Below are 24,182 nucleotides of genomic sequence, written 5' to 3'. Positions count from 1 at the left end.
TCAGTTGTTAAGCACCCCTGGGTTCAATCACCAGGTCCCCAAAAAAGGAGTAATGTTAGCAGATTTAAATAAACCTGTATAAGTTTAAGGTAAAGGGAAAGCAAGTAGAATAAAATAAAATGTATACTGTGGATTGTATCCCCACTACTGGAAAGGGAGAGAGGGAGGGGGAGGGAGAGAAGGAGGGAGAAGGAGGGGGGAAGGAGAGGGAGAGGAAGGAAGGAGGGAGTGGCAGGGAGTGGGAGGGAGAGGGTTGAAGGGAGGGGGAAGGAGGGGGAAGGAGGGAGAGGGGAGGGGATGCCATGAATAAACAAAAACCAAGACAAAACACAAATTGAAGGGTGGAGCCCCAAAGAGAAACTTAGTCAACAAACTTCTGTTGCTTGGAATTCACCTAGGACCAGGTGGATCCACTGAGTAAGCTTTTCAGTGGCTGACCTTCAAAACTGCCAAAGGGTAGTTTAAAATAAAGTGGGCTGGGGCTGTGACTCAGTGATAGAGCTCTTGCCCAGCATGTGTGAGGCCCTGGGTTCAATCCTCAGCATCACATAAAAATAAATAAATAAAATAAAGGCATTGTATCTATCTACAACTAAAAAAAAAAAAAAAAAAAAAAGTTAAAACCTTGACTTTGATACAAATATAAAATGACAAAATGATAAAATGATATGTGTCAGAGATTTCATCTAGCTAATTAATTAATGAAGGAATCAATAGGATGCTTTAACCATTCTAGGATTACTAGGTGCCTGCTAGTTCTAGTACACACTTCCATGGATATAAAACTAACAGTAGAGAGCTGCAAGAAGACAACCTCTGCCCTTTGTGGGGGTGACCCTCAAGCTTTTGGGTGCTCACAGACCTAGACTTCTCCTTTCCATGGTCTCTAGGACCACAGTTTGCCTAACTGGCTGACTTATTCCTTTGGGTATTGACACTTATCAGTTTGGTCAGGGGTTTTTGCTGACACTCTCACTCCAGGAATACACATGAGGTAGGCCACACTTCCAATCACTCAGCCAAACTGAAATTTACAGGAAAGAAGAAGCTGGCATTTAGAGCAATGGTCCAGTCCAACTCCTTTGTACCTAGGCTAGTCTGAGCTCCCAGGCCCTGGAGTCTTTTCTGCAGACACTAGTGACATTCCTTAGAAATGCAAATGATCTCTTTCTACTTCATTTGCAACTGCATGGGAACTAATGGCTGCAACTGGAACCAATGGGGAAGCTGTTAAACATACTAATTCAGCATGAACTTATATACAGAAAAGCCCAAAGAATCCACCAAAATTTATTGGGACTAAAACATGAGTAAAGAAAAGCTGTAGGATATAAGCATTTTCAGAATCCATTGTATTTCTATACACTAACAATAAACAATCCAGAAATTAAGAAAACAATTAATCTGTGCCAGGCATAGTGAGCATGCCCATAATCCCAGCAATTGGGGAGGCTGAGGCAGGAGGATTGCAAGTTCAAGACCAGCCTCAGCAATTCAGTGAAGGCCTTAAGCAACTTAGAGAGACCCTGTCTCAAAATAAAAAAAAAAATAAAAAGGGCTGTGGATGTGGCTCAGAGGTTAAGCACCCTGGGTTCAATCCCCAGTAACAAAAGAAATAAAAGCAAAGAAAGAAAACAGCAGCCGAGAGCTGAGGGTATAGCTCACAGAGCTCCTGGTAGAATGCTTGCTTAACCATGTACAAGGCCCTCAGTTCAATCCCCAACACTGCAATACATACGTACGTACATACATACAGCAGCTGAGGGAGGGTGGCATAAGGAAGGAGGGGCCTCTTTACCAGGTGATATAGAACATCCCTTCATGAGTGTCTCTGGCACCACCAGGCCCACAGAAGTCAGGCATTCTGTATGTTAAAGCCCTCTGACACCTAATCTCCTGCTTCCAGGCCCTGAGTTTTCTAAAAGGCCTGTAGACACTGAGTGGGGCAAGATAGGCCAGCAAGGAGGGAGACAGATGTCCCAGAGGCCATTCTAAAATGTCTACATGAGCTTTTGTCCTACTACCTTGTTCCTGAACTCTCTTTATCTTCTTTTTAGAGCTTAATTATGGAGGAAAATGGGATATTGCCAGGGATAGAGCACAGCACAGATCCCAAACAGACAAGGGGGCTGCTACCCACACTGTGCTTAGTCAGAGCTGGCAAGGAACAAGGGAGTCAACTGGCACAGACAGAAGGGCCTGCATGGGTATCAGCAGTCCTCCTGCCTCCCAAGCTCTGGCAGAAAAATTTCTTTCCTCCGCTGTGAAAGGGGTCAAAGACCTACATCAGGTTGCAGGGGTTGGGGGGGAATGGGGCAGATTACTAGAACATAAAAAGATGCAGCTTTCACAGTCATCTCACAGATGTCTCTGGAGACGGTCTCCCACCATGGGCCCCAAACTCAGCTCCCTAGTCGACCAGGTAAGGATTTTGGAGGTGAGAGATCTCCAAGGTTCCTAACGGATACCCAGGAGAGAAAATAAGGCATTTCAGAGGTTGTACACCCTTGGGGGCCAAGTGGTCTCAGAGCCTGCTAGAATTTCTAGAGAAGTTTCAGTCAAGATTGCTCTATCTTGCCAGGTGTGGTGGTGCACACCTGTAATCCCAGCGGCTTGGGAGGCTGAGACAGGAGGACCTCAAGATTAAAGCCAGCCTCAGCAAAAGCAAGGTGCTAAGTAACTCAGTAAGACCCTGTTTTCTCTAAATAAAATACAAAATAGGGCTGGGGATGTGTTTCAATGGCCAAGTGCCCCTGAGTTCAATCCCCAATACAAGAAAGAAAGAAAGAAAGAAAGAAAGAAAGATTGTTCTATCTCCTCCACTACACCAGGGCTTGCCTTGATGGACTCCAGAGTCCCCAGATGGTGCTTAGCCTGGCTGTGTTCCCTCTACCTCCTACACACACACGTAGAGGCAGTTAGGAGATAGTCCTAATGCAGTGACTCTCCCAGAACTCAAAGCTTAGGGTTCACCCACTGAACCCCCCAGTGGCTTCCTGTTCCTTGTCTCCAAGGAGATGAATGACCAAGGCAGGAGCCTCTCCAGCCCCCTCTGATGCCAAATCTGACTTATGTTAATAACACACTGGCTGAGCTGAGGCTGTGGGTGGGGAGTGACTCATTCACCCAGCTGGCTTATGTGCTGAATTGAGGCACACAGATTTTTGAGACATCTATGTTCACAGGACAGAGTTCCTCAGCCCTAGTTCACTCTCCCAGACTGTCTACCAGGAAGGACACATGCCTACCACCTCACCTTCATGCCACAGCCCCAAATGCCCCTGGACCCTGCTTCCTTTCCTGGCTCTGAGTCCCAGTCTTATCCAGTACTCCTGCTGCTCTCAAATCTTAATGGATCTTCAGTCCTCCCACTCTGACCTCAGGCAGCTCCCTCTACACAGGAGCTGAACCCCAGAGAAGCCCACTGAGATCATATGCATATTAAGAGGCTCAGGTCTTTCAAGCCCAGAACAGAATCTCTAAAGGTAAACAGGTCCCTTTGGTTTGAACTTGCAATGTAATCTCACTTTCCCCATGTGCAAAAGGGACCACCTCCTGCCTTGTGGGGACCAAATGGAAAAACAGAAAGGTCCCCAAATGCCACTTGAAGGTCTTCCCCTTCTCTTTGGCTCTAGAGGACAGAGACTCAAGTAGGAGCTCTTGGGACATGTTCTGGGCTCAGGGCTACAGTCACCTCAACGCTTATCCATGTGGGATGCACATTACCATTAATGGTCACAACTGTAGAACTTCACAGAATTAATGTAAGAATTAAAATACAGACTGTCCCAACTTTTATTTTTCCACTTTCTGATGGTTGGTGTAAAAGTGTACTCCTACAACTATTACACTTTTCACATTCTGTATAATATTCAATAAATTACATGAGAGAGTCAATACTTTTTTATAAAACAGGCTTTGTGTTAGGTGATCTTGCCCAACAGTGAGCTAACATGAGTGTTCTGAGCACATGTAAGGTTGACTAGGCTAAACTAGGATGTTTGGTAGGTCAGGTAAATTAAATGTCTTTATAACTTAACAACAACCATTTTTTAATTTTTGATGGTATAACAATGATTTGGGGAGTCTTTTTTTTTAAGGTACTGGGGATTGAACCCAGAATTACCACTGGACTAACCCTTTTTATTTTCTATTTGGAGACTCAATAAGTTGCCCAGGCTCACCTTGAACTTGAAACCTGCCTCAGCCTCCTAAATCACTGGGATTACAGGTATGCATCACCAGCCAGGCAGGCTCCAAAAGTTCCCTTGGATGTGATAAGGAGGCAACTCCAAGAATCCAAGAACCCAAGTGAGGTAGAGCACTTGCCTAGCATTTGTGAGTCCCTAGGTTCAATCCTCAGCACCACATAATTAATAAATAAATAAATAAATAAATAAATAAATAAATAAATAAATAAATAAAAGAACCCAAGTGAAGGAGATGATGATGTTTTTGAAAGAGGGAGCCCCATGGATTTCCTGCTTTTTGTCCCACTGAACTCCCTTATTCTTTTTTTTCTTTTTTTTTTTTAAAGAGAGAGTGAGAGAGGAGAGAGAGAGAGAGATTTTTTAATATATATTTTTTTTTTAGTTCTCGGAGGACACAACATCTTTGTTGGTATGTGGTGCTGAGGATCCCAGGCGAGCACGCTACAGCTTGAGCCACATCCCCAGCCCCCTGAACTCCCTTATTCTTCTCATAAATGCTGTCTATGCCCTTAAGCCCTAATGAACATAGAGATTTGACACAGAAAAGATTATCTCTGACTTCCTCAATGCTAGCTTTGAAGGTTGTCTTCTTCCAGCAACTTCTGTCTCCAGAGCTTTAGTAGAGTGATGTACAGTAGAACCTTCTACCCCAATAATAATGGGTTTAGTGGAACACAGCACCATTGTAAGATGAGGAGTATCTGTATATATTCATGCAAATTAAATGAAATATGGATGCAGAGATGCCTAATAACAAAAATACAAGAATATTATTGTAGTCAGGTGCGCTGGCACGCCTGTAATGCCAGCAACTTGAGAAGCTGAGACAAGAGGATCTCAAGTTCAAAGCCAACCTCAGCAACTTAGCAAAGAACTACTCAACTTAGCAAGACCCTATCTTAAAATAAACAATGAAAAAGGGGCTGGGGATGTGGCTCAAGCGGTAACGCGCTCGCCTGGCATGTGTGCGGCCAGGGTTCGATCCTCAGCACCACATACAAACAAAGATGTTGTGTCCCCGAAAACTAAAAAATAAATAATAAAATTCTCTCTCTCTCTCTTTAAAAAAAAAAAAAAAAAAAAACAATGAAAAAGGATGGGGATATAGCTCAGTGATAAAGCCTCTCTAGGTTCAATCCCCAGTACCCCCCCCACACACACACAAAAGAACATTATTGCTGGCTGTGTAATAAGGACTTAAGACTCTTCACTTTTGCCTGTAAATGTTCAGTGGGTAACAAATAACTAAAAATAGGATTAAAAACTTGGCAACTCTGCCTCCATTTTGCATGTGTCTTCTCTGCTCTGAGTCACCTTGGATTCTAGGAATAGGTAATGACAAATAAATATCTTGTGCTGAGTAGAACCTCTCCTCCCTTCCTAGTAAAAAACAGTAACTTTCTTATTGCTGACAAGACCCTCACTGACCAATCCAAATGTAATGGACCAGATTATGCCTGTCCAAGATTATAAAAGGAACTTAGGCAATGACTCTTTACTTAGACCTGCAGATGCTCAACCAGTAACTAAAAATAGGGTAAAGTTGGGCATCTCTGCCTTCATTTCATATCTGTCTCCTTTATCACCTTCAATTTTGTGATCTGCTCAGCTCTTCATAATCATTTCAGGAATGTTCATATAAAAACTAGTAATAGCCCTAAATTTACCTAATCTATCTCATCCCCCTTCAAGACTGAGGTAAGATTTGTGGGGATGAAGCCAGGTTTAAAGTTAGGTAGTCAGTGTAGTTAGGTAAATCGGGTCTAATACCGAGTGAAATCTAAAATGGAGGCCATGCTGAGAATGACTCAGGGAAAACACAGGACAATTTGTGGAATGTTAATGAAGTCCCAAAAGGTCCTAGGCCAAAGTCCACCTCAAAGAAGTGTTAATGAACAGCCCCCAGCAAACTTAAAGATAGCCCATCACAAAGAAGTGTCCCACCCCTCGGGCTTCTAACCTACATTCCATCACCAAAACTATAAGGGGAATTTGCAGGGAAATGGATGGCACTAGAGCAGATTATGCTTAGTGAAGCTAGCCAATCCCTAAAAAACAAATACCAAATGTCTTCTTTGATATAATGAGAGCAACTATGAACAGAGCAGGGAGGAAGAGCAGGAAGAAAAGATTAACATTAAACAGAGACATGAGATGGGAGGGAAAGGGAGAGAAAAGGGAAATTGCATGGAAATGAAGGGAGACCCTCATTGCTATACAAAATTACATATAAGAAGTTGTGAGGGGAATGGGAAAATAAACAAGGAGAGAAATGAATTACAGTAGATGGGGTAGAGAGAGAAGATGGGAGGGGAGGGGAGGGGGGATAGTAGGGGATAGGAAAGGTAGCAGAATACAACAATTACTAATAGGGCATTATGTAAAATTGTGGATGTGTAACCGATGTGATTCTGCAATCTGCATTTGGGGTAAAATTGGGGGTTAATAACCCACTTCAATCTAATGTATGAAATATGATATGTCAAGAGCTTTGTAATGTTGTGAACAACCAATAAAAAAAATAAAATGAAAAAAAAAAGAAGGGGAAACAACCGCACTTCCACGGATTCCACCTCTTGGGTCCCCTTCTTCCTCCGGGAGAAGTCTTTTCTGCTGTCCTTTAATAAACTTCTAATTTCTACTCTGACCTTGCCTCGGCATGCTTCTTTGGTGTTATTCTTCAACATCGGGGAAGCAAGGACTCGTCACCGGTCAACAGCGGTATCATATTGGAGGTCCCATACCGAGATTCTACACCGAGGTAAGTGCATGCACCCCATGTCTGTTTGAGGTGCATCTTTCTCTCTTTCTTTCTGGAGTTAAGGTGGGCACCCGACGGCTACATAAACGCAGTAGTGCAGCCGCCACTCTACAAGACTCGGGTGAGAGGTTTCCCGGCCTAGGCAGCTCTCAATCACCTGTTCAATACAGAGCAGGCATGTTGGGTTCTGCCAAAGCCGATTCCAACTTTTCTGTCTGGGCCCGGAGAGCAATTGGCGTGAGTACACAGTGTCCTGAATCCCGGTCTGCCTCGGATGCGTGGAGGTGGAGGAAGGAGTTTGAAACAACTGCGGAATTCCTGTCTGGGCTACTCTCAGAGGATTCTTAAGGTTCCTTTCTCTTGAGCCCCCTTCCGACAGCCCTCATGGGTATCTAGGGTGATCGGTAGATGAATGGCACTGAGGGAAAGCCCCAATCACATTTGCCTCCGTATGGGCTACGCAACACTCCCAACCCTGCATCCATTCCTCCTGGATGCTCCCCTTCCTTCGCAGGTCAGAAATGTTAGCAATTCAGGTTGCAGGACTGAGAAAGGCATGAGATAATTAGTAAGATCTGCCCAGGTTCCCTAAGGTGCATAGGTAACTTTCAATAGTCTGTTTTACCGCCCCAATGTTTAAAATGTGCTGTGTTCCTTAAGCTGCTAAGAGAGGCATTTTTAGAATCAACTCCTCTGGTAATCTGCTACCTTACAACCAGTAGATATCCCTTAACACTTAGGCGGCTCCTTTAGTCTACAGAACAAAGACAACAAAAGAGCACACGATTCTCTTTTGCAATAGGTTTTTAGTGGTCGGGAGGAAAGCAGTAAGGCCCTTAAGTCTGAATCCTCCCAGGGTCTCTGGTACAGGGCAAACTGAGACCCTAGCACTTTGCTAAAGGGGACCAGAAACCCCTTGGCAAAGCAAGGTGAGAGACGGGTTTTCTGGACCGTTTAGAAAGCTCAAACTTAGGGAGACGTCCCTAATGAGAACAGTTTTCTCTGGCGCAGCGTGGGCGCCTGAATCCTGTTTTCTTCTCACTCAGACGGGAGCTTCTCTCTCTCCAATACGCCAGGTGCACCACTAGCCTGCGTATTGAAAAATTGGGATAAATTTGAATCTCAGATGCTCAAGAAAAAGCACCTCATTTTCTTGGCCTGGCCTCAATGCAAACTCCCTGACGGAGAAAGCTGGCCACCAGAGGGAAATATCAATTTTAATACAATTTTACAGTTTGATAGAATTTACAAAAAAGGAAATGGTGTGAGGTGCTGTATGTTCAGATTTTCTTTGCTCTAAGGGAAAATCCTAAATTATGCCAACAGTGTAAAGTAGACTTAGCTATGATATCTGCCATGAAGAGAAAAAATCTTGGACTCACTGAGGAAAAAGAATCAAGAGAAAAATTTGGGCCGATCAAAGTACATACCCCCTTCCCCCTTCAAGACCTAAGGCAGATAAAAACTAACTCTACTGGAAAGTTAGGAGATATGCCAGATTGCCTGGGATTGGATCTATCCAAAGGAGCTAATCTTGCAAGTGAAAGGGAAACTGAGGAATTCCCAGCAGCTGCCAGAGCCATTTTCACTTTGGGGAAATTTCCTCATAATTTCCCTGCACTGTAAGGATTACTCCACCTAAATGCAGTAAAGTCAGTCACACTGAGACCCTTGATTTTACACCTATAATTGCCCCTATGTGAGAACATCTGGTCCACTCATGGGAAATCTAAGGTGCCACTGATAGGAGTCATAATTAAATGGAAGTTCAAAACCTGGAGAGATTTTTTTCTTATTTGGTCTGTTTTAAAGGTTATTATAGATTGTTTCTTGGGGATAATCTAGGCTAAATGTGTGTCTAAAAGATGTTTCATTGTAACATCTGGTATCTAAATGAGTTTGAAGCATTGCATAATCTTGCAGTTAAAAGTTAGGGTTAGGTAATTGATTAGTTTGATTTCAGATAATTCATGCCAGAGAACTTAAATACTTAGGATAGAAAATTAAAAGAACTCTACTTCTAAGTTGGCAAGTAACTCCCAATCATTCAGTTTTATTTTTTCATCAATTTTTGAACTGGGTAGCCTAAGGAGATTTCACTAAGTATACCAGTGCATTGATTTGGGCAAGGATAGGAAATTATGATTTGGTATGTTTCTCTCAGTGTGTAAGATTTGTAAGGGTAAAATTTCTAAGCTGATTCTAAGCTGCAAAAGTCTGAGTTAAAGTGTAAAAGACTAGGGCATTGTAAAGCTTCTAGATTGCAAGGCCTGGGCTAAAAAGTAAACAATTCCCCTGCTATCCCCGGAACCTGTAATGTCTGTAAAGTTGTTAGGACAATGCGGGAGCTGCTCAGTAAATATCTCCATTGATTCCCTGGTTGTTTAATAGCTAAGGGTTCCAGGTAGCATGGCACGTAAGCATATAGGCCCCAGAACCAATCAGTTTGAATGTGTACCCCACTTAGAAGTGACCAATCACTCCTGCCCAAACTGTTCCCGCCAATGAATGGACTAATCATGTATCAGAATTGTTGTTCCATTTCCCCGCGCCTCATGATGATTTGTTCTGATGTATGCAAAGCCCACAGCCCTCTCCAAAAAGTGTACTTAAGCTCTGCTTGACCTCTGCTCTGGGCTCTGGGCTGCTCTCCCTTCTTGAGTGAGCACAGAGTCCCAACGCGTTGGAACGGATCCCTAATAAAAAATCCCCCTTGCCTTTGCATGAAGCTAGTCTCGTGTGGTCTTTCCTTCTCCGACGTTTCGCCGGACCCTTACATTTAGGAAAAAGTGTTGAATTAAAATGTTGGTCTGGCTTATTGAAATGACATTAATTAGCAACAGTCTTGGGAATTTTTTAAAAGCTTAATTTTGGATATACATGGTAGTGTGTGGTTCTCTTTTAAAATTTTTCAGGGGATTTAATGTAACTTAATACTACTTTAGGAACTTCAGAACAAAGAAAGTGGCTTAATGATCCTGAAAAAAATTTCTTCTACTGTAGTAGCTTTTATATTGAAAGGGTAAAGTTTCTAAGCTGGAAAGTTTGAATTAAAATGTAAAAGATTAGGTACTATTAAGTTCCTCTGTTACACCCAGATTCCTGAGGTAGTTAAGACAACGCCCTACTGGCCATTCAGCCTAGGGCCCTGTGCAGTTCGTCACAGGGCCCGAACCAATCAGTTTGAATGTGTACCCAGTTTAGAAGTGACCAATCACCCCTGCCCAGCCTGTTCCCGCCAATGAATGGACTAATCATGTATCAGAGTTGTTGTTCAATTTTCCCGCGCCTCACGATGATTTGTTCTGATGTATGCAAAGCCCCCCACCCTCTCCAAAAAGTGTACTTAAGCTCTGCTTGAGCTCTGCTCTGGGCTCCGGGCTGCTCTCCCTTCTTGAGTGAGCATGGAGTCCCAGCGCGCTGGAATGGATCCAATAAATCCCCCTTGCAATTGCATGAAGCTAGTCTCGTGGTCTCTTTCTCCGACGTTTCGCCTGACCCTTACAATATTATTAAGATCCTATTTTCAGTTTTGTGTGAGCAAGTTTTTCTAGTGTAGGAAGATATAAAGATGAAATTTTGTAAATTGTATCTTAAACTTTTGTCATAATTTCCAACATCCAAATCTAAAAATTATGACTTATGGTTAAAATGCCTTAGGCATGAAGTTTCTGCTCAGAATTCCGGTTTTCCCAGTTCCTTCCAGACCTCAGCCAGGACTTAAGTTGATATGCAAATAGAAGAAGCCTGGAGCACTCAGTAGGAGACAGATCTGAGGCCCAAGGAAAAAAAAGTAAAGGTGTCTTTTACCTGAACTCAAACTAGATTAAACCAAAGAGTAAATTGTATGGCATTTACTAATTACTGGCCGGTCAATTTTTTTCTAGGACTTTTGCCTTTTCTTAGAGTCTATATTTTTTTTTTTGAGCTCATGATTTTGTTCCTACAGACAAGTTAATGTTTTTCTGATAAGTTCTATTTTTGATCAACTGGAGTTTTTTTAAACATTGCAATGAGATTTCACCTGAGAAGGCTGCAAGGCCTTTTGTGTTATGTGTTACACTTGTGTTACGTGTTGTATGTCGGAATGTCTGTGTGTATGTCCATATATCATGCAGTGATTGACAGACAATTGACAGATGAGGAGCACTCATGAAATATTAAAAAATGGATCCAAATATCTTTGATTCACGTGATTCAAATGGTTCAATTTAAATTGGGTAAACAGATGAAAGTAAAGATGTCTTTAAAATTAAGCTTATAAGTTTTTCTAGGTGTTCAAAAAGGCCCTAATAAAATGTTGATGTCTATGAAATAATCTGCTTAAATTCAAAAATTTACAAGTATTGTTTCAAAATGTGAACAGAAGGAGGTTAACAGATAAAAAAGAGAAACTAGAAGGTTCTAGGTATGGATTTAATAGAGGGAAAGTGTGTTTATGGATAAGAGTTTAAGTAATTAAGAGGGTTTAAGTAAATGATATAAAGAAGGTCTGTGCAAGTTTTTGAGCAAGTAATCTTAAAGAAATTAAACAGCTGGTTAAACAACTGCTGTTGTTTTAGAGAATTGTGCTATGTTATTTCTTTAAAAGCTAAACTTGGTTAATATAAAAACATCAATGTAATTGGTGCCATTAATGTGTTCATATCTTCCAGGTATACAAGTCTGTAAGGTAGAAGCTTTAGAAAGAGCATTATATCAAGCTGGTGTTCTAAAATTGTATGGTAATTTTGGGCTTAAAAGAAAAACATGTTGGAAATTTATTTATATCATTTGTGTTCTATAACTGTACTTATTAGCAATAAGTTATTTAAAGTTCCATGTTACTTTTTACACTGAGATAGAATTTAAATGTATTTTTAAGTTAATGAGAGCCTAATCTATGTAAAGGTTTTATTGCAAAACACAAAAGTACTTTGCTACTTTTCTACAAAAGGTTATTGGGGTAGAAGGTTCTACTGTACATCACTCTACTAAAGCTCTGGAGACAGAATTTGCTGGAAGAAGACAACCTTCAAAGCTAGCATTGAGGAAGTCAGAGATAATCTTTTCTGTGTCAAATCTCTATGTTCATTAGGGCTTAAGGGCATAGACAGCATTTATGAGAAGAATAAGGGAGTTCAGGGGGCTGGGGATGTGGCTCAAGCTGTAGCGTGCTCGCCTGGAATGCTTGCGGCCCGGGTTCGATCCTCAGCACCACATACCAACAAAGATGTTGTGTCCGCCAAGAACTAAAAAATAAATATATAAAAAAAAAAAAGCTTTCAGCCTTTCTTTAATTCATGTTTTAGATGAGATATTATGTTGTGTTAGCTAATATTCATGTGAACTTGAGCAACAATTTATGTAGGCTTTGTAAAATGATGTCTAAAAAGCAAAGATCAGCTTCAGAACTATAGTATTTAAGATTTATGAAGAGCCCCACCTTACTTGAGATAAGGCTCTATGTCCCATCTCACTGCATGTGAAAGTAACTATGAAAAAGTAGGCCAGATTTCAGTACATTTAAGGTTGTGTCCAAAAGTTGGTTTTTGTCACGATTGCCAGGATCTCAAATGGGGGATTATAATGTATAACTCTGCCAGAATTCAAGGTAGCTATTACATAAACTAAATATGTTTTTACCCTAGTTAGTTTTGTTTTGTAGTTTGCTTTTAGATGGTCTAAAGATTGCCTGTTAATGTTTTGCAGAGGTACTGATTTAAGAACTCACAACCTGGGTTAATTTAAGACAAGAAGTTATCACCTACAGGATAGAGAGATAGACATTAAAGCTCAGTGCTCTTAATATAAGGATGTTAACTTATTTGCTAGATGTTTAAGATTAAGTTTTAAAATTAAAAATTTGGCTCTTGCCCTCTGAGTCAGTCTGAATCAGGGAATAGGGGACTTCTTCAAAGGGCTCTGCAACTCTAGGCCACATAACCTCCTGATCAGGGAGATTAATGAGACCAGTAGAGGACAGAAAGCCAATCAGTGCATTTGCTGTGAAGAGGAGGGTCATCAGAAAAGGGAGACATCCTGATGCTTCCGAGGGAAGCCACGTGGTCAAGCAAGGCCTGGACCCATCCTAGCGCAAATGGCACTAGCAGAACTGAGAAGCTGCTGTGAAGTTCCCGAGGACTCCCAGCGTAACTCAGCTGACTGTTAACAATAGATAGAAACAAAAGTCAGTTTGACTTGCTTCATCTTAAACACTTAGCAAAGACAGTCAAAGCCAAACACAGCTATTCCTGGACATTTTAATAATAATAATAGTTAAATGTAACTTCCATAAATAAGTAAACTGGAGGCTACAAAAGAGATTCTCAGGCAGGAATGCCTGATAATTATCAAAAGGAACTGCCAGAGTAGTTTTTAGTTTAAGGCCTTTATTTCTAACCAACACAGGTAGGCTTAATGTTTGCTAGTATGGTTATCCAGCCCTAAGTAACAGAATTAAAGATTTCTCTATTAGACACAGGTCACACTAGTAAAAGGATTTTGCAAGATCAGATGATATTAAATTATTAAACTATACCTTAAGGGAAGGACATCTGTAACCCTAAAAGTTAAATGTTGTGTTTACATCCCTGACATTTCTGGCAATGTGACAAATATCCTTAAAGATTTACATGCTCAGATAGAAGCCATGTCCTCAGCAACTTTGTCATGGAAACAAGATCTTAGCTCCTGGTTCTTGGTACTTCCTGGTGGTAAACATTGTTAGTCTTTGTCTTTGCCATCATACTCATTGGCATATTCCTGTGCTGTGGCATTTATTGCTGCATCAATATGGTTCCAGTACTAATGAATTCTTGTTTCTCTTGTAGACCGCCCATCGCTCAAATGGCCCTCCAGCCTATTACTTCTCAATCGGACTTTTATCATGGATCACTCGAAAATACCCGATTATTAAAGGGGGACTCCAAACTGCTTGCCCCAACATCGCCCCTTTTGTCAGCCTGAAGAAGCCAGAAAGATTTTCTTCGCCCCCTTTCCTTACAGCAGTAAGGAGTTCCCAAATTAGAGGGGGAATGAAGCCAGGTTTAAAGTTAGGTAGTCAGTGTAGTTAGGTAAATCGGGTCTAATACCGAGTGAAATCTAAAATGGAGGCCATGCTGAGAATGACTCAGGGAAAACACAGGACAATTCATGGAATGTTAATGAAGTCCCGAAAAGGCCCTAGGCCAAAGTCCACCTCAAAGAAGTGTTAATGAACAGCCCCCAGCAAACTTAAAGATAGCCCATCACAAAGAAGTGTCCCACCCCTCGGGCCTTCCAACCTACATTCCATCACCAAAACTATAAGAAGGGGAAACAACCGCACTTCCACAGATTCCACCTCTTGGGTCCCCTTCTTCCTCCGGGAGAAGTCTTTTCTGCTGTCCTTTAATAAACTTCTGACCTTGCCTCGGCGTGCTTCTTTGGTGTTATTCTTCAACATCGGGGAAGCAAGGACTCGTCACCGGTCAACAGGGGTATCAGGGATACCCTCTTTTAGGACCCTAGAGGAGTGCCTAGAAACTTCCAGTCATTTCCCTACACTTTCCAGGTAAAGTAGATCCCTACAGGCAAGTCACCCTATAATGCAACTGCCCTCCCCTAAGCATGAACAATTGTCTCATGGGTACCAAATTGCCTCCTTCCAGGATCACTTAATAGATAAATATCCTGAGCAGCAAATGGAGATGGCTTCCTCAAGTGACAAGGACTTAGTCAGAGCCCCTCATACAACCAGAAATTAAATAACTAGACCATAGTTTGACTAAGGCTGCTTAAATATGTATAACTCTTGCCCTTGCCCCAATTCTTCCTCTGTTTAAACCTAAAGTTCATGTGAGCATCAGGAAGCATGTGACTCTGCCTTCCTAATATGGTCATTTTAATTAAAGTTTCTTTCTTTCTTTTCTTTTTTTTTTTTTTATCATTACCTTTTCTGTTTGGTTTTTGGATCTTGGAATTCCTGGAGTCAGGTATCTCTCCTAGGGCTCTGGTAATAAGATGAACCTTCTTTGTCAGATGTGCAAACCCTCTAGCTATACAAACCTCACTTTCTTGCCCTTTCTTTTTCTTTTTTTGTTACTAGGGTGCCATACCACTGAGCTACACCCCCAGCACTTTTTATTTTTTGAGACAGAGTCTTACAACATTTGCCCAGGCTGGCCTAGAACTTGTGATCCTCTTGCCTTAGTCTACTGAATCACTGGGATTATAGGCATGAGCCACCATGTCTGGCCTTCGTTCCCCTTTTTATAAAACCCTGAATTAACTGTCATCCCCTTAAAGGTAGGGATAAGGATGTGGGTCCTCTGTCTTCCCAGTGCATTTACATTGATTCAAGTTCCTTTCCTCTGTTTGGTTTGTGAGGCAGGTGGCTAAACCTGATTTGCTGGGACCCTCAACCCTCTAGCCTAGGACTCCAGTAGCAGCCTCAGATAAAGGCTCATGTTCAAGGGTCCATATCAGACAAATTGGATTGTTCCAGCTCATCTACCCATACATTGCATTTGGAACCTCAAAGGCCAGCCTACCCCCCACCTGAAGCCAGATTTAAAATTAGGTAGTCAGTGTAGTTAGGTAAATCGGGTCTAATCTAGGCCAAAGTCCACCCCAAAGAAATGTTAATGGAGCCCAGAAAACAGCCCCCAACAGATTTGGAGATACCCCATCCCAGAGAAGTGATAAGCCCATCCCAAAAAGTGATAATTAAGTCCTTCCTGCCCAGATTACTTGTTTGGCCCACCTGTGTCCTAACCCTTCCCCCTTGCATTCCATCACCAAACCTATAAAAAGGGGAATACATTTGCCTGCCAACGGATTCCACCTCTTGGGTCCCCTTCTTCCTCCGGGAGAAGTCTTTTCTGCTGTCCTTTAATAAACTTCTAATTTCTACTCTGACCTTGCCTTGGTGTGTGTGTGGGGGGGGGGGCAAGGACTGTCACCAGCCAACAGCGGTAACACACCCACCCATCCAGAGCCCAGTACTGACTTCCTTCCTCTAAAGAAAGAGGACTGGTAAGCAAATAAGGAAGGAACCCAATCCTATGGTAGATGGCAACCTGCTCTGCTGGTCACCAGCATAGCCATCAGCATGGATGATTCTGCAAGCTGGGGGATCCCATCCAGATGAACGAGTCCAGGCAGGAAGCTCTGCAGAAAGTTCCATGATGATCTGGACACCAAAGCAGATTGAGCCCTAGACCCAGACGACAGGGATCTCCCCAGTAGCAGCTGCCACACTGCTGTGCTGCCCACTCCTGAGCCACAGCTGCCATGAGAACCCACACCCTTTCACTAGGGCAGAATGTCTTTCCAATTATTCTGCATACCTAAGAGCAACCAACCCCCTCTTTAAGTCTGGTCTATGTCCAGATGTAGTATTTTACCCTTCAAAACTCCTTCTCCCTACAGGAGCCTATGATCCCAGTTACTCAGGAGGGGATTGCCAGTTCAAGAAAAGTCTGGGCAACTTGGCGAGACCCTGTCTCAAAAAAAAAAAAAAAAAAAAAGCTAAAAAGGCTGGGATGTAGCTCAGTGATAGAGCATCCCAGTTTCAATCCCCAGTACAGAACAAACAAACAACAAAACAATAACGAAAAACTCTCTCCCTCCAAAGCTCACAAAATTCAAGGAAGTCCATTTGTAATTCTGATAGTGGAGGGTAATTTAAACAAAACACTTCTTCCTTTTCTTTGGCCCCCTCCATTTCCTTCTTTCTTTATTTCTGCAGTGCTAAGGGTGGAACCCAGGGCTTCAGGCATGCCAGGCAGACTGGTGCTCTACCACTGAGACACACCCCAGCTCTTCCTCTTTTTCTTAGTTCGTGTGTCCTTTTCAGAAAAGATCATAGGCACAACACCCATAAAGCCAACCAAGCAATCAATTTCAGGCAGAAACACTTCCAGAAATGGTTGCTTCAGATTCACTGAGATGGCCTTTTATTTAAAACATTACCATTTAGACCAAGAGAGGCAGACAGAGAAAAAAGTGTGTGTGTGGGGGGGTGGAGGATAGAGTTGCAGGTAGAGAGTTGTGGGAATCTGCCAGGGTAGTTCTTGGGTAAAAATTCCACCAATGGAGTCCTCTCTCACACACATCATTAGCTGCCCTGTAACTTCAGAGGCCTGTCTGCCTCCTAAGGTCTACCAAGGGAGGAGTCAACAGAAAGGCCATGGTGGCTGGGGTAGGTCAGTGGTAGAGTACTTACCTAGCATGTCCCAGGCCCTGATGAAAGAAAAGAAAGAAAAGAAAGGAAGAAAGAAAAGAAAGGCTACAGGTCATGTTCATTCTCTCTGCCGCTCACCCCTGAATTTCTAATAGGCATGAAGGTGTGCAGGTAAGTAGGTTGCATTTAAATAGCAGAACAGAGAGAAGCCTTGGAGGTTGGCAATGTGGTGCAATGGTTATAATTAGGGCCCTGGGGTCTGAATCCCTCAGTTGTGGCCCTGGGCAAATTATCTAACACCCCTTTTTGTCTGTTTCCTCATCTGAAGAATAGTGATGCTAATCTAATCTCTGATTACTATAAAGCCTAAATAAGTTAACTAATAAACATATATAGCATTGTGAGGTGGAAGTTGCCTATAGTTCCAGCTACTCAGGAGGCTAAGGCAGGAGGATCACCTAAGCACAGGATTCAAGACCAGCCAGGGCAACATAGAGACCTCAACTCAAAACAAAAACAAAAACTTACAAATATATCCTCTGTGTATCAGGTACTCTGTATGGTATGGTTGGTTACATCCCCCACCCTTTGAGCCTCAGTTAGCTGTCTTCCTTAGATCTACCAGTGGCTTTAAACAAGGATACATGTGACCTCTGGGAGTGACCAGCCAGGTGGGCTAGCCAAGGAGCTGTTAATCCTGTTAATTGTGGAGACCAGATGAGATGAGCAGGGGTAGACATATCAGCTGGCCTCAGGGGCACTGCAGAACTGTGCTGTCCTTCACAGCTGCAACCTGGCCAGAGATGCTGCCACAGAATGTGCTTCCAGCAACCACTGTTCTACATCGCGGCTCCTTGCAGATTGACTTCAGAGCCAGCACTCTTGGTATTACCACCATGATTCACTCAGTCCCTGAGTAAGAAGGCTGCCTGTCCTTGAAAACTGATGGTTACAGACTCCCATTTGGTCACCAACCCCTCCACCTTGCTAGAAAGAAGACAAAAGGGAATATCATTCATTGCCTTTCACAAGGCTGAGAATGCTGGCCTAGAAGGCTCCATCATCAAACCTCCATCCTCCTCCTGGTCCTCATCCTTCCTTCAAAGTCCAAAGGCCTGGGTGTGGCTGGGGCTCCTTGCAAGGCCCATTTATACTCATTTGCAAATAAGTGTTCCTCCCCAGGCATTCCTTGCGCAGCCTGGACTCCTGTGGAAAAACCATGCCCTTATTCATCCTTCAGAAAGCCCCAGTAGTCTGGCCTTCTTTGCCAGTCCTATCCTACTGCAGATCAATTATAGGAACATGTCCCCGCAGTCTTAGGTCTCCATTCCTGAGGCAGCACTTTGTTCCTCAGGAAAACAATCCCAAGTGAGATGCCTGCTCTTTTCTTTCTTTTTTTTTTTTTTTTTAGATTTTACAACTTTATTTTTTTATGTGGTGCTAACGATCAAACCCAATGCCTCACACATGCTAGGCAAGTGCTCTACCACTGAGCCACAAACCCAGGCCAAGATGGCTGCTTTTAAACATCAGCTATTAAGTGCTGACCCCACTCCCATTCCATCCCTGGTCAGGAGGGACAGAAGAGGCAAGGACACAGTTAGCTGCAGGTAAGGCTTAGCATGTGTCATCTTCCCAAGAAGGCCCTCCTCACTAGAGTTTGGTGCTCACTCTCTCTCCTATTTACCCCTGGCTGCCAGACCACATTCTCTTCCAGGCACAATCATGGCTGATTCCCAGGGGATGTCAGGCAGTCTTCAGAGTCTGTCCCAAGATGGCAAAGCCCCAGCGCAGGAAGCCCTCCCCATCTCAGAGCCTGCCAAGTTCCCTGACCAGGTGGAGATGGAATGTGGAAAAAACATATCTTTTTTGCAGCTTCCACTAGCTCTCTTCCATAGCAGGTCAGCTGAGCTACTACTGGCTTTGAAAATGTCTCAGAAGATTGGTCAAGTGTAGCCATGGAATAAGTCAGGGGCTCTGGGATGGATCACCAGGTCTGCCACATGAAAGCTAATCCCGGCCAAGAAGGCGCAGAGCTATAGAGCCCTTCCCTGTGTTCCTCAGTCTAACCCCTCACGGCCATCTCTGGTCCTATCCTGACCCCAGCACCAGCTGCACATTCATATTTGTTGAATGAGTGAATGAATGAATGAATGAATAACCCCTTGCTAGCCCAGCTACTTGGTGGGTGAGAGTTTCAGGACTCTCTGGGGTTTCCAAGCTGCCCTGTGGGCTGCCACTCCCGCCACGTTTGTGGAGCCATGGAGCTCTGAACTCTGAGGCACCGGCAAGTATAGGGGAAGTGCCCTGGACTGGAGTACCAGGTCTGCATCTGTGCTGGGGTTCCGGATCTGCCACAGAGCAGGTGTGAGGCAAGAGCCTGTCCTTCCTGTTAGCTTTCTCATCTCTAGAGATGGCCAGGGCTGAACAATCCACGGAACCCTGGCGGAGGTGTCTGTGGCCTCGCCTCTCCCCGCTCTCTCAAGCACCTGCGGGTGAGGGGCGCGGCCCGCCCGCCCCGGCGACGTCCACGTGAAGAGAAGACAACAAAGCCAGTACCGCCGCCCAAAGGGAGGACCACTGGGCCACAGAGGAGAACATGGGGTTCCGCTACCTTGTCCAGGACCCCTGCTGCGGGGCGGGCGGGCTACAGGGGACGCGCTCCCGCGTGTGCGGGCCGCCCACGAAGGGGCTGGGCAGAAACGAGGTTGGCGGCGGGCCGGACCCACGTCCGGGCTGGGGGCTCTCACCCGACGCCAGGCGCAGGGCGGCGGAGTGCTCCGGGAAACACTTTGAGGCATGCGTCTCTCCAGCCCTCCCCTGGTCCCGACCCAAGGCGCAGACAGCCCGAGACCGAGACGAGGAGAGCGCGGGCGGTGTGCTCGGTGGAGACCCCTTAGATGGCGCCGGGCCGGGGAACACAGGGCCGGGCGCCCAAGAGCCAAGGCCTACTCACCACCCAGACGCCGCGCGGGAATTCGGGCGCAGGGCGCGTCCGCACCAAGGCAAAGTCCCCAAAGCGCACGGAGACAGCCGGACGCGGGCCGCAGGACCAGCTTCCGTCCCTCGCGCCCTCACACGGCGCCCCGCCTCCGACCGCGCCGCCCCGCCTCCGACGCGCCCCCAGCTTCCCGCCTCCCGCCTGCCTCTGGGGAAATTGAACACGCGCCAGGCTGGGAGTCAGCGAGAAAGGGGAATCCCGGAGCCGGCGCGGGAGGTCTCCAAATCCCGGATTCTGTCCCGCCACAAGGGCTGCCACCGGCCTGATTCTGGCCCGGCACAAAAATTGGTAGCAATGAAAATGACATTGGCTTCACTCATCCCTTGTCAGGGTTGGCACCTTCAAACAATTGTTATAGCTGTCAAATTTGGCCACTTACTCCAACGTGGCCAGGACAATTCCTAAGGCTTCTGGTGAGGAACTGCTTTCGGAGTCCTCCCAGGCTATTTTGGGATAACCTCTGGGGTGGCAGTTCTCAGTTCTCAAGGAACCAGGGAGAAAGGAAAAGATGCAAAGCCCTGTGGGGTGCAGATAATCTAGGGTAGCCACTTGCCAGTCCCCTTGTCCAGATAGTTCCCACTGCTGGGACAGGACTGTGGTGTGGCCAAAGAACAACTACGTGTAATGCCAACAAAAGAGAAACAGAAACAAACAAAAAAGTTTCTGAAAAGAATGAGGAAGCAAATAGGACCAAGAATGTTGCTGTATCAGACCGGGGAACACAGGAATAGAAACTGAATTTGGAAAAAAAAAAAAATGAAAGGAAGAAAAACACATGGTTACATAGGGATAATAAAATCCCATAGGTTTTCTTCTTTGCCTTTGTGTTTTTTTCAACTTTTCTGAAAATTTTTGAGACATTCATTTCACAAGGAATAAAAACTATTATAGTAAGAATTATGTAATGAACTAATTTTTTAAATTTAGGCCGCAATTTGATTTCTTTTTCAGAATTGCATATCCACATGATTAAAGAATAAATAACAAGGGGCTGTGATTGTGACTCAATGGTAGAGTGCTCGCCTAGCACGTGCGACGTTCTGGGTTCGATCCTCAGCACCACATAAAAATATACATAAATAAAATGAAGGTATTGTGTTCAACTACAACTAAAAAATAATATTTTTAAAAGAAGAATAAGTAACAATATTTTTGTGACAATAAATATTTATTGCTTTAAGATACAAAGTTTAAAACAAAAGATATGAAGTTTTAGGGTAATTTGGAATATGGCAGGAAGTTAAACAATTCATGATAATGCTGCTTCTGAACATTTCTGTATTCTTCTCTCTTTTCTTTCTCCAATGCTGCAGATCAATCCCAGAGCCTTGTATATGCCAAGTAAGTGCTCTGCCACTAAGCTTCATACCCAGCCCCAATTTCTAGATTCTTTTTTTTTTTTTTTTAATTTCTAGATTCTTAATGGTACTCACTTCTTGGTGTGTCACCATTGCTTGTTCTTAAAACAGTACATACGGGAATCATTCTATTCATCTCCAAGTCACAGAAGGCTGTTATCAGCCCTGTAGCTAAAAGGATATTGGGTGGAATTGTCTGGTAATAGCAATTTTGAAGAGTAAGGATGAAAAATGTAAGCTGATTTTGACATCTTCTGGAAATCTTTAAGCAAGGTAAAAACTTAAAATGATGCAGTGGAGAGCCAGTGCATGGCCCATCAAGAGAATATTTTGGCCAGTGAGTTTCTTCTTTAGTGGGTAATTGGTGAAATTTCTTCAACAGTAACAATACTCTGAGTCTATCATAATCTGGACAGTTACACCACTGTTAATGAGGTCCTTAAGACCTTGCTGGTTTTGCTGATCCATGTGCTGAAAAAACTGTACTATATAAATAACCAGAGTCATATTAGGATGTTGACTCAAAAATTCTGATAGCCTTGGAACATTCCCAACAAGGACTCCAGAACAAGAACCAGGTGATCGAACAGCTGATGGATGGGCAAAAATTTCTTTCTGCAGTAAATTTTTCTATAAAATTCACTTCAACATTGGTGGTGTTTTTGCCAGAGTTTCGATAGATCTTGTGGCTTGTGCCCCACTTGATTTTGTAAAGCAGACAGTTCTCTTTGTGAAGTTCTCTGGAGTCAAAGATGACTTCAAATTCTCAGGGTTCAATTCTCCTCCTCAGAGTGTCATCACCAGTTGAAGGACCTTGGTCTGAGAGAACTCGAAGCACATACTCACGGACACCCAGCTCCTTCATGTAGCATAAATCTTGGGAAACCCCAGTGGTTGCTGCTGTCTCTCAATCTTGGAAAATTTTCTTCAAGATAAAAGGCACAGGTTGGAATGTGTGGGGTGAAGGCACCTTGTCTATGCCCAGAAACTGGAGAAACTCATGCTCCAGTGAAATTGAATTGTATGGCCCATGGCTACAGTTAACAGGAAGCCAAAAGCTAAAAAATGGCAGGGAAAGAAGCATGGCCTCTGAGGTGGGACCTAAATAACAATATTTTGAATGGGGTTATCTGCGAAGTTCCTGGAAGTCAAAGCAAAAAAAAAAAAAAAAAGAGATTAATTTTACAGTTACACAAAGAAAGGATGAAGCACACAATTTTCACATTAAGAGTCCAACTTTAGGGCTGGGTTGAGTGCTCGCCTGGCATGCGTGAGGCACTGGGTTCAATACTCAGCACCACATAAAAATATTGTGTCCACCTATAACTAAAAAATAAATATTAAAAAAAAGAGCCCAACTTTATGGCTTAAATTTATGAAAGTCTTTCCCCCCCCAAACAAGGCCTCACACATGGTAGACAAACGGCGCTACCACTGAGCCACATGCCTATCCCCCCCCTTTTTTTTTAGAGAGAGAGAGAGAGAATTTTTTAATATTTATTTTTTAGTTTTTGGTGGACACACATCTTTATTTTATTTTTATGTGGTGCTGAGGATCGAACCCATCACCCCGCGCATGCCAGGCGAATGTGCTACTGCTTGAGCCACATCCCCAGCCCTATCCCTTTTTATCACTTAACTTTAAATGAAGCTTCTGGATTTTGTGTGCAGTTTAAATTGACTGAAGTGTCAAAGAGACAATCTAGGAATGTTGAATGAAAGCAGGTTTATTCAAATACATTCATTTCCTCCCCAGGTGCTGGTGTGAAGGGGATAATACTCATTAGGATGTCTGAGCTCACAGAACAAATGATTTCATCAGTGATCTCAGCTCAACACCGTGTGCTTAAAAGAAGAAAGGTAGAGTGACAGGCACCTTTGTTCTGCACCTGGTATACCCGCACACATAAGCTAAAAATGACTTCTGGCCCAAGGTCTAGGCCTGTAAGTACATTACTAATACCATATGTGGACCACCCAGACTGAATTATGCTCCAGTAGTTGTCCTCGGGCCATCATTGCATACTCTTGCTAGAAGTTTGATTTCTAACAAATGCATATAACTAGTAATTCTTGCAGTCTCAATACTATTCAACTCTCCTCTTATTCCTCTCATCACTTCCAGTTGTTGAACTTTGAATGATAAATTGCATAATCCTCTGCCCTCTAAAATAGGGCTCTGGGGCTGGAGTTGTAGCTCAGTGGTAAAGCATTTGCCTTGCATGTGTGAGGCACTGGTTTGATCCGCAGCACCACATAAAAATAAATAAAATAAAGGTTTTGTGTCCATCTACAACTAAAAATATATTTTTTTTTAAAAATGGGGGGTAAGGGCTGGGGCTATAGCTCATTTAGTACAGTGCTCACCTCCTGTGCACAAGGCCCTGGATTCAATCCCCAGTACCACACACACACACACAAAAACAGGGCTCAGAATGTAATTTCTCTCTCTCCCCCTCTCTCCCCACCACCCTTTGGTACTGGGACTTGAACCCAGGGGTGCTTAACCACTGAGCCACATCCTCCAGCCCATTTTAATTAATTAATTAATTAAAATATTTTTTAAAATTGTTGATGGACTTTTATTTTCACTTATTTGTATGTGGTGCTGAGAATCAAACCCAGTGCCTCAAGTGCACTACTGCTGAGCCACAACCCCAACCCCATTATTTTATTTTTTGAGACAACGTATCACTAAGTTGCT

The 24,182-nt window shown here is 43.5% G+C and overlaps 1 protein-coding gene and 1 pseudogene across 4 annotated transcripts in view; both read right to left on the bottom strand.

The window, feature by feature from the left end:
- Positions 1-20,208, bottom strand: part of BID (BH3 interacting domain death agonist) — a 50,834-nt gene extending 30,626 nt beyond the window's left edge. For 2 of the 3 annotated variants that reach the window (XM_081310048.1, XM_081310045.1), the window contains exon 1: positions 20,076-20,208. The gene's annotated coding sequence lies outside the window, so the exon portion shown is untranslated. The remainder of the gene's footprint in view (positions 1-20,075) is intronic. The other variant, XM_081310046.1, reaches the window with a different exon arrangement.
- A 1,402-nt stretch (positions 20,209-21,610) lies between these two features.
- On the bottom strand, positions 21,611-22,343 carry LOC308630411 (C->U-editing enzyme APOBEC-1-like; annotated as a pseudogene). The gene has a single exon. The product of its transcript is annotated as a C->U-editing enzyme APOBEC-1-like (transcript).
- Positions 22,344-24,182: the final 1,839 nt, after the last annotated feature.

The sequence above is a fragment of the Spermophilus citellus genome, assembly GCF_964194105.1.
Source record: "Spermophilus citellus genome assembly, chromosome: 10".
Lineage (NCBI taxonomy): Eukaryota > Metazoa > Chordata > Mammalia > Rodentia > Sciuridae > Spermophilus > Spermophilus citellus.
Note: the sequence above shows the minus strand (reverse complement) of the source record. Positions and strands in the feature narration are given on the sequence as shown.